The sequence below is a fragment of the Salmo trutta genome, unplaced genomic scaffold (assembly GCF_901001165.1).
Source record: "Salmo trutta unplaced genomic scaffold, fSalTru1.1, whole genome shotgun sequence".
NCBI lineage: Eukaryota > Metazoa > Chordata > Actinopteri > Salmoniformes > Salmonidae > Salmo > Salmo trutta.
Window position 1 is genome coordinate 1310653 of NW_021822911.1, and position 7796 is coordinate 1318448.

At 39.4% G+C, this 7796-nt stretch overlaps 1 long non-coding RNA gene across 1 annotated transcript; it reads left to right on the plus strand.

The window, feature by feature from the left end:
* Window positions 1-691: 691 nt before the first annotated feature.
* On the plus strand, window positions 692-6362 carry LOC115186662 (uncharacterized). The gene is made up of 2 exons (XR_003875828.1): window positions 692-752; window positions 6094-6362. It is a non-coding gene; the product is annotated as an uncharacterized LOC115186662 (long non-coding RNA).
* Window positions 6363-7796: the final 1434 nt, after the last annotated feature.

The following is a 7796-nucleotide window of genomic DNA, read 5'->3' on the forward strand; positions in this document are numbered from 1 at the left end:
ATGGAGAGAAAAAAACGTTTCCCTAAACTGCTTTATAATATTATAATTAAATGAAGAAAAATAGTTTTCCCTCCTCAACTGCGTTTCCTCCCTCCAGACAGCAGATGGCGATATGTGTCTTTCAGGCGATGTTTCTAGTGTGACGTATAATCTAGTGGACGGAACGCTTCTTCAACAACTGCAGCCACCTCGGTAGCTCGCTAGCCGACAAAGTCGCACCATTCAAGTTCTTTATACGATTTCGTGGTTTAATTGCCACTATGATTTAAACATACTTATGTGGAAACAACTGGCTACCCCATTTGATGTAATATTTACGTTGTAAGTCAGCTAGCTGGCTGGTTAAGTTAGCACTAGTCTAGTCGCTAATGCTAACTAGCTATTATCCCCGACCATGAGTTCACTAAGCTACTCTCCTCCTGTTAAAGAAGAGGAGGTCTGCTGGACGGAGAAAGAAGCTCTGGTGAAAGAGGAGGAAGAAGAGGAGGATGTTACAATACAAAAACAAGTAGAGGGTGAGGCTGTTACCGTGAAAGAAGAAGAGAAAGACGTTGCGGAGAAAGACGCCTTCAGAGAGGAGGAGGATGTTACTGTGAAAGAAGAGGAGGAAGATGCAGTTTTTGGAGTGAAAGAGGAGGATGAAGTGAAAGAAGATGAAGACGTTTTTGGAATGAAGGATGAAGAGGGGGAGATTACTGTCACATTAGAGGAAGAAGAGAAGACTGGAGAACTGATTAACACCAGTAAATACAGTGAGTACTATCGTATAAAACAGGGACACAAGCCATTTTCAAGTCTTGCCATAGACTTTCAAGACGATTTAAGTCCAAACTGTAACTAGGTCACTCAGGAACATTCAATGTCATCTTGGTAAGCTCCCCCAGTGTAGATTTGGCCTTGTGGTTTAGGTTATTGTCCTGTTAGGACAGTTTTTTTTGCATTCAGATCGCTGAAATGCTCTCTACCTACGTAACATTTAGTGTCTCCTTATGTTACGCTGGTAAAATAGTTTTCATGGGCACAGAAATCCTAAATCATTTCAGAGTTTGCTAAATCCAATGGTTCTAACCGAGTCACCTTAACTTTATTGACAACACCCAAATGGATACTGTCATTAACGCGGTTCTTCAATAATTACTCATAATTCTTAATACTGTAGCTGTTTAGTTACAGTCACATGTTCAACTATCATCAGCTGATCCAGGAAATCATTTTCTGAATGACAGTCAAATGACAAACATCACGACATGCAACAACAACCAAAGTGCTTCTTCATTCATTACTCTGGTAAAGACAGTTATGCCGTGCTCCACGTTGGATCCAACATCCCTAACAAATTGATGTTCATAGTGTTATTGTCTGGTTGATTTACAGTAGGGTCTCGTTAGTCTGTTTGGACACAGAGATATTTAGCTCATAATGTGTAGAGAACTGTTCCTTGATGGATAGGCTATTGTACAACACACAGAGCTATTTTCCTTTATTCAGGACATTTAGAAAGACAACACATTACAGAGTAGCCTAGTGGGATTATTCACAAAATTATCTGGTGATCAGGTTATGAAATGTCATGACAAAGACATTTTAGTTTCCATGTTTCACCTGAAACATTAAATAATTTATAGTCCTAGGTCTATGTTGTTGTTAGGTGAAGTTATGGGTCCTACAGTAGGTCTATATTGTTGTTAGGTGAAGTTATGGGTCCTACAGTAGGTCTATGTTGTTGTCAGGTGAAGTTATGGGTCCTACAGTAAGTATACTTTATTGTTAGATGAAGCTATGGGCCAATTTGGGTACACTTAGTTTGCAAACGCTCATTGACAGACTGGTAGCAAAGTTAGCCAAAGAGCATTTTACTGGTTAAAGTGTTTTTTTTTTAAGTATAAAGCAGTTGATTTGCGACAACACATATTATATTAAGCAGGACATTCAAACGAGCCTAACAATTATAATCCAAAGTAGTGTGAAATGTACTCATAAGCAACCTGGAAATGGCGGCTATTTTTGCTGGCAGCCTGTAAGTTTCCCCACTGTGGGGAATTAGTGAATAGACAACAGAGCTTCATGTTTCCTTGAGTAGTGTAACCGATGTGAAATGGCGAGTTAGTTAGCGGTGGTGCGCGCTAATAGCGTTTCAATCGGGTGACGTCACTCGCTCTGCGACCTGAAGTAGTTGTTCGGTGGCTTTTGTGGCGCGATGGGTAACGATGCTTCGTGGGTGTCAGTTGTTGATGTGTGCAGAGGGTCCCTGGTTCAAGCCCAGGTTGGGGCGAGATGAGGAGACGGACGGAAGCTATACTGTTACATGTGGCACTCCTGATCTTTCTCTGTAATATTCAGAATACATTGTGAAAAACCAAAATCTTTTCGCACCATTTTTGCTCCAGGCAGATATACTACCTCCATAACTAGTGGTTTCCTCATTACCAGATATACTACATCCATAACTAGTGGTTTCCTCATTACCAGATATACTACATCCATAACTAGGGGTTTCCTCATTACCAGATATACTACATCCATAACTAGTGGTTTCCTCATTACCAGATATACTACATCCATAACTAGGGGTTTCCTCATTACCAGATATACTACATCCATAACTATCGGTTTCCTCATTAGCAGATATACTACATCCATAACTAGTGGTTTCCTCATTACCAGATATAGTACATCCATAACTAGTGGTTTCCTCATTACCAGATATACTACATCCATAACTAGTGGTTTCCTCATTACCAGATTTACTACATCCATAACTATCGGTTTCCTCATTACCAGATATACTACATCCATAACTAGTGGTTTCCTCATTAGCAGATATACTACATCCATAACTAGCGGTTTCCTCATTAGCATGGAGGTGTTCCTGCAACCAGATATACTATATCCATAACTAGCGGTTTCCTCATTAGCTTGGAGGAGTTTCTACAACCAGATACAGTGCCTTGCGAAAGTTTTCACCCCCCTGGCATTTTTTTTATTTTGTTGCATTACAACCTGTAATTTAAATGTATTTTTATTTGGATTTCATGTAATGGACAAACACAAAATAGTCCAAATTTTGTGAAGTGAAATGAAGAAAAAAATTCAAAACAATAAAAAAACTAAAAGTGGTGCGTGCATATGTATTCACCCCCTTTGCTATGAAGCCCTTAAATAAGATCTGGTGCAACCAATTATCTTCAGAAGTCACATAATTAGTTAAATAAAGTTCACCTGTGTGCAATCTAAGTGTCACATGATCTGTCACATGATCTCAGTGTATATATACACCTGTTCTGAAAGAGCCCAGAGTCTGCAACACCACTAAGCAAGCGGCACTATGAAGACCAAGGAGCTCTAGCTTTATGGAAGAGTGGCCAAAAAAAAACTTTTAGGGACAGACGTTCTGCTAGCGGAATGCCTCACCAATATCCAATGGTAGAGCGTGGCGCGAATTACAAATACCTCAAATGCTATAACTTCAATTTCTCAAACATATGACTACTTTACACCATTTTAAAGACAAGTCTCTCGTTAATCTAACCACATTGTCTGATTTCAAAAAGGCTTTACAGCGAAAGCAAAACATTAGATTATGTCAGGAGAGTACCCTGCCAAAATAATCACACAGCCATTTTCAAAGCAAGCATATATGTCACAAAAACCAAAACCACAGCTAAATACAGCACTAACCTTTGATGATCTTCATCAGATGACACTCCTAGGACATTATGTTATACAATACATGCATGTTTTGTTCAATCAAGTTCATATTTATATCAAAAAACAGCTTTTTACATTAGCATGTGATGTTCAGAACGAGCATACCCACCGTAAACTTCTAGTGAATTTACTAAATTACTCATGATAAACGTTCACAAAAAACAGAACCATTTTTTAAAGAATTATAGATACAGAACTCCTTTATGCAATCGCGGTGTCAGATTTTAAAATAACTTTTCGGCGAAAGCACATTTTGCAATATTCTGAGTAGATAGCTCGGCCATCACAGGCTAGCTAATTTGACACCCACCAAGTTTGGTGCTCACTAAAGTCAGATTTACTATTAGAAAAATTGGATTACCTTTGCTGTTCTTCGTCACTCCCAGGACTTCTACTTCAACAACAAATGTTGTTTTGGTTCCAAATAATCCATAGTTATATTCAAATAGCTTCGTTTTGTTGGTGCGTTGAGGTCACTATCCGAAGGGTGACGCGCGAGTGCATTTCGTGACAAAAAATGTCAAAATATTCCATTACCGTACTTCGAAGCATGTCAAACGCTGTTTAAAATCAATTTTTAGCTATTTTTCTCATAAAATAGAGATAATATTCCAACCGGGCAACGTTGTATTCATTCAAAGGCTGAAAGAAAAAAATGGAGTAGTCTCGTGACCGCGCATCTCCAGTGTCACTGTTCCCAGCCTGACCACTAACAAATACTCCTGCTGTTCTTCACCCAGAGACTGCAGACACCCCATTACACTTTCTGGCGCCTTCTGAGAGCCAATGGAAGCCTTAGAAAATGTCACGTTACAGCACAGATGCTGTATTTTCGATAGAGATTCTACAGAAGGACAATAAATTGTCAGACAGGGCACTTCCTGTATGGAATCTTCTCAGGTTTTGGCCTGCCATATGAGTTCTGTTATACTCACAGACACCATTCAAACAGTTTTAGAAACTTTAGAGTGTTTTCTATCCAAATCTACTAATTATACGCATATTCTAGTTTCTGGGCAGGAGTAGTAACCAGATTAAATCGGGTACGTGTTTTATCCTGCTGTGAAAATACTGCCCCCTATCCCAAATAGGTTAAAGAAAAAACACGTTTGGTGTTTGCCAAAAGGCATTTGGGAGACTACCCAAATATATGGAAGAAGGTACTCTGGTCAGATGAAATGAAAATGTAGCTTTTTGTCCATCAAGGAAAATGCTATGTCTGGCGCAAACCCAACACCTCTCATCACCCCGAGAACACCATCCCCACAGTGAAGCATGGTGGTGGCAGCATCATGCTGTAGGGATGTTTTTCATCTGCAGGGACTGGGAAACTGGTCAGAATTGAAGGTATGATGGGTGGCGCTAAATACAGGGAAATTCTTGAGGGAAACCTGTTTCAGTCTTCCAGAGATTTGAGACTGGGACGAAGGTTCACCTTCCAGCAGGACAATGACCCTAAGCATACTGCTAAAGCAACACTCGTGTGGTTTAACCTGTTATGACTAGGGGGCAGTATTTTCACGGCCGGATAAAAAACGTACCCGATTTAAGGGGAAACATTTAAATGTCTTGGAATTGCCTGGTCAAAGCCCAGACCTCAATCTATTTGAGAATCTGTGTTATGACTTAAAGATTAATGTACACCAGCTGAACCCATCAAACTTGAAGGAGCTGGAGCAGTTTTGAATGGGCAAAAATCCCAGTGGCTAGATGTGCCAAGTTTATAGAGACATACCCCAAGAGACTTGCAGCTGTAATTGCTGCAAAAGGTGGCTCTACAAAGTATTGACTTTGGGGGGGTGAATAGTTATGCACGCTCAAGTTTTCTGTTTTTTTTGTCTTATTGTTTGTTTCACAATAAAAAATATTTTGCATCTTCAAAGTGGTAGGCATGTTCTGTAAATCAAATTATACAAACCCCCCAAAAATCTATTTTAATTCCAGGTTGTAAGGCAACAAAATTGGAAAAATGCCAAGGGGGTGAATACTTTTGCAAGCCACTGTATACTACATCCATAACTAGTGATTTTCTCATTAGCATGGAGGAGTTTCTGCAACTAAATTGTGTGTGCATCGCCCTTGTGCGGCAATTTTAGCAAACACAGGAAGGGGCCTATATTGGTGACCAAAAGTTGCCCGGCACACTGCTTAGGGGTTCAGTAACTGTGAAAACGTATTTCTAGCCTACAATCATCGATGTTACTAATGATGTGAAAACAAGACAAAATATTGTTGCTCACTTGACTGTCGTAATATAATTGTAACATTCATTACAGATGTCAATTGTTGTACAACATCATGGCTATGCTGTTGGCATCACCTTTTATAGTGGATTTCTGCTGTTGTGGGCCTTTAACCATCTGTCTGTCTTTTTTGTTCACACAGGAGAGAGAAGTGACTATCGAGGATCCTCTGGGGAGCTTCAACAAGCTCATGATGCTGATGTGGCAAAGAAAAGTCTCTCCAGATCAAAACACCTCAAGAAACACCAGCAGAGACCCACAAGGAAGAAAACTCACCGCTGCTCTGACTGTGGGAAGAGTTTTGTTTCTTCAGGACATTTAAAATCACACCAGAGAACACACACGGGAGAGAAACCTTATAGCTGTGCTCAATGTGGGAAGAGATGCACTCAGTCAACAGACCTTAAAAAACATGAGAGAATACATACAGGGGAGAAACCTTATAGCTGCTCTGACTGTGGAAAGAGTTTTGTTTTTTCAGGACAGTTAAAATCGCACCAGAGAACACACACGGGAGAGAATCCTTATAGATGTGCTGAATGTGGGAGGAGTTTTACTCAGTCAAGCAGCTTGATAGTACACCAGAGAACACACACAGGAGAGAAACCTCATAGCTGTGATCAATGTGGGAAGAGTTTTGTTTCATCTAGCACTCTGACTACACACCAGAGAACACACACAGGAGAGAAACCTTATAGCTGTAATCAATGTGGAAAGAGTTTTTCTCAGCCAAATGGCCTGATAGTTCACCTGCGAGTACACACAGGAGAGAAACGTCATAGTTGTGATCAATGTGACAAGAGATACTCTGATAAAAGATCTCTGATTAAACATCAGAAAATACATGGAGTTGTTTCATGATATCAATGAATTAATATCACAATGTAGAATGTCAATTTAAATGCATCTCTAAAATTTAACTGACTGTCTTCTGCAGGTTGTCTTCTAATCAGTGAGTTAAATTATATCTCCCATTTCCATGATTTTTTAAAAAGTTGTGTTATTTTCAACTGCACATAGCCTGATTTCCCCACTAATTGATATATCAGTGATTTATTGTGATGTATGCAGCCAACTGACAATTTGTGGGTACAATTATATTGACATTGTTGCCCTGCTTTTAGAATATCAGGGTTAATTGATTAACTTTATATGTGTACGTTGTATTGACCTGCTCCCTTATAAGTGAATAAAGATTTAGTTTAAGAATAACTCTGACTTGTGTGATAAGTTTGTCTCCTCAATTGATATTAAAGAAATTAACCACCACATTTGGGAAAAAAACTGCCCTGTCCTGAAAATTCGGGGGGGGGGGGGGTTCTTCCCAATATGAGAGGAGTTGCTAAATTTATTGAATAAACCTTTTTCCATAAAGTTAGAGTGAAACCCACCTTCTAACAAGTTCTTTGAAGAAGAACCTTTTGGGGATGTTTTTCATTGACCAAGAACCCTACGGTTCTTAGGGGATCTGAGAACAACTCCAGTTGAACCCTTCATTTTTAGAGTGTAGTCGGCTCTATTTACTCTCAGATTCAAACATGCTGATTACGATCAAGTCAGCTACTGCTGCTCCAATACAGTATGAGGTGAGACGGTGAACTGATGTTGAACTGGGCAGTCAATCAATCATTCTGTACTATGAGTCTATCAAATAAAATGTTATTAGTCACATGCACCGAATACAACAGGTGTAGACCTTACAGTGAAATGCTTACTTACAAGCCCCTAAACAACAATACAGTTTTAAAAAGTACAAATAAGAATAAGAAATAAAAGGAACAAGTAATTAAAGAGCAGAAGTTAAATAACAATAGCTAGACTATATACAGGGGGTACCGGTACAGA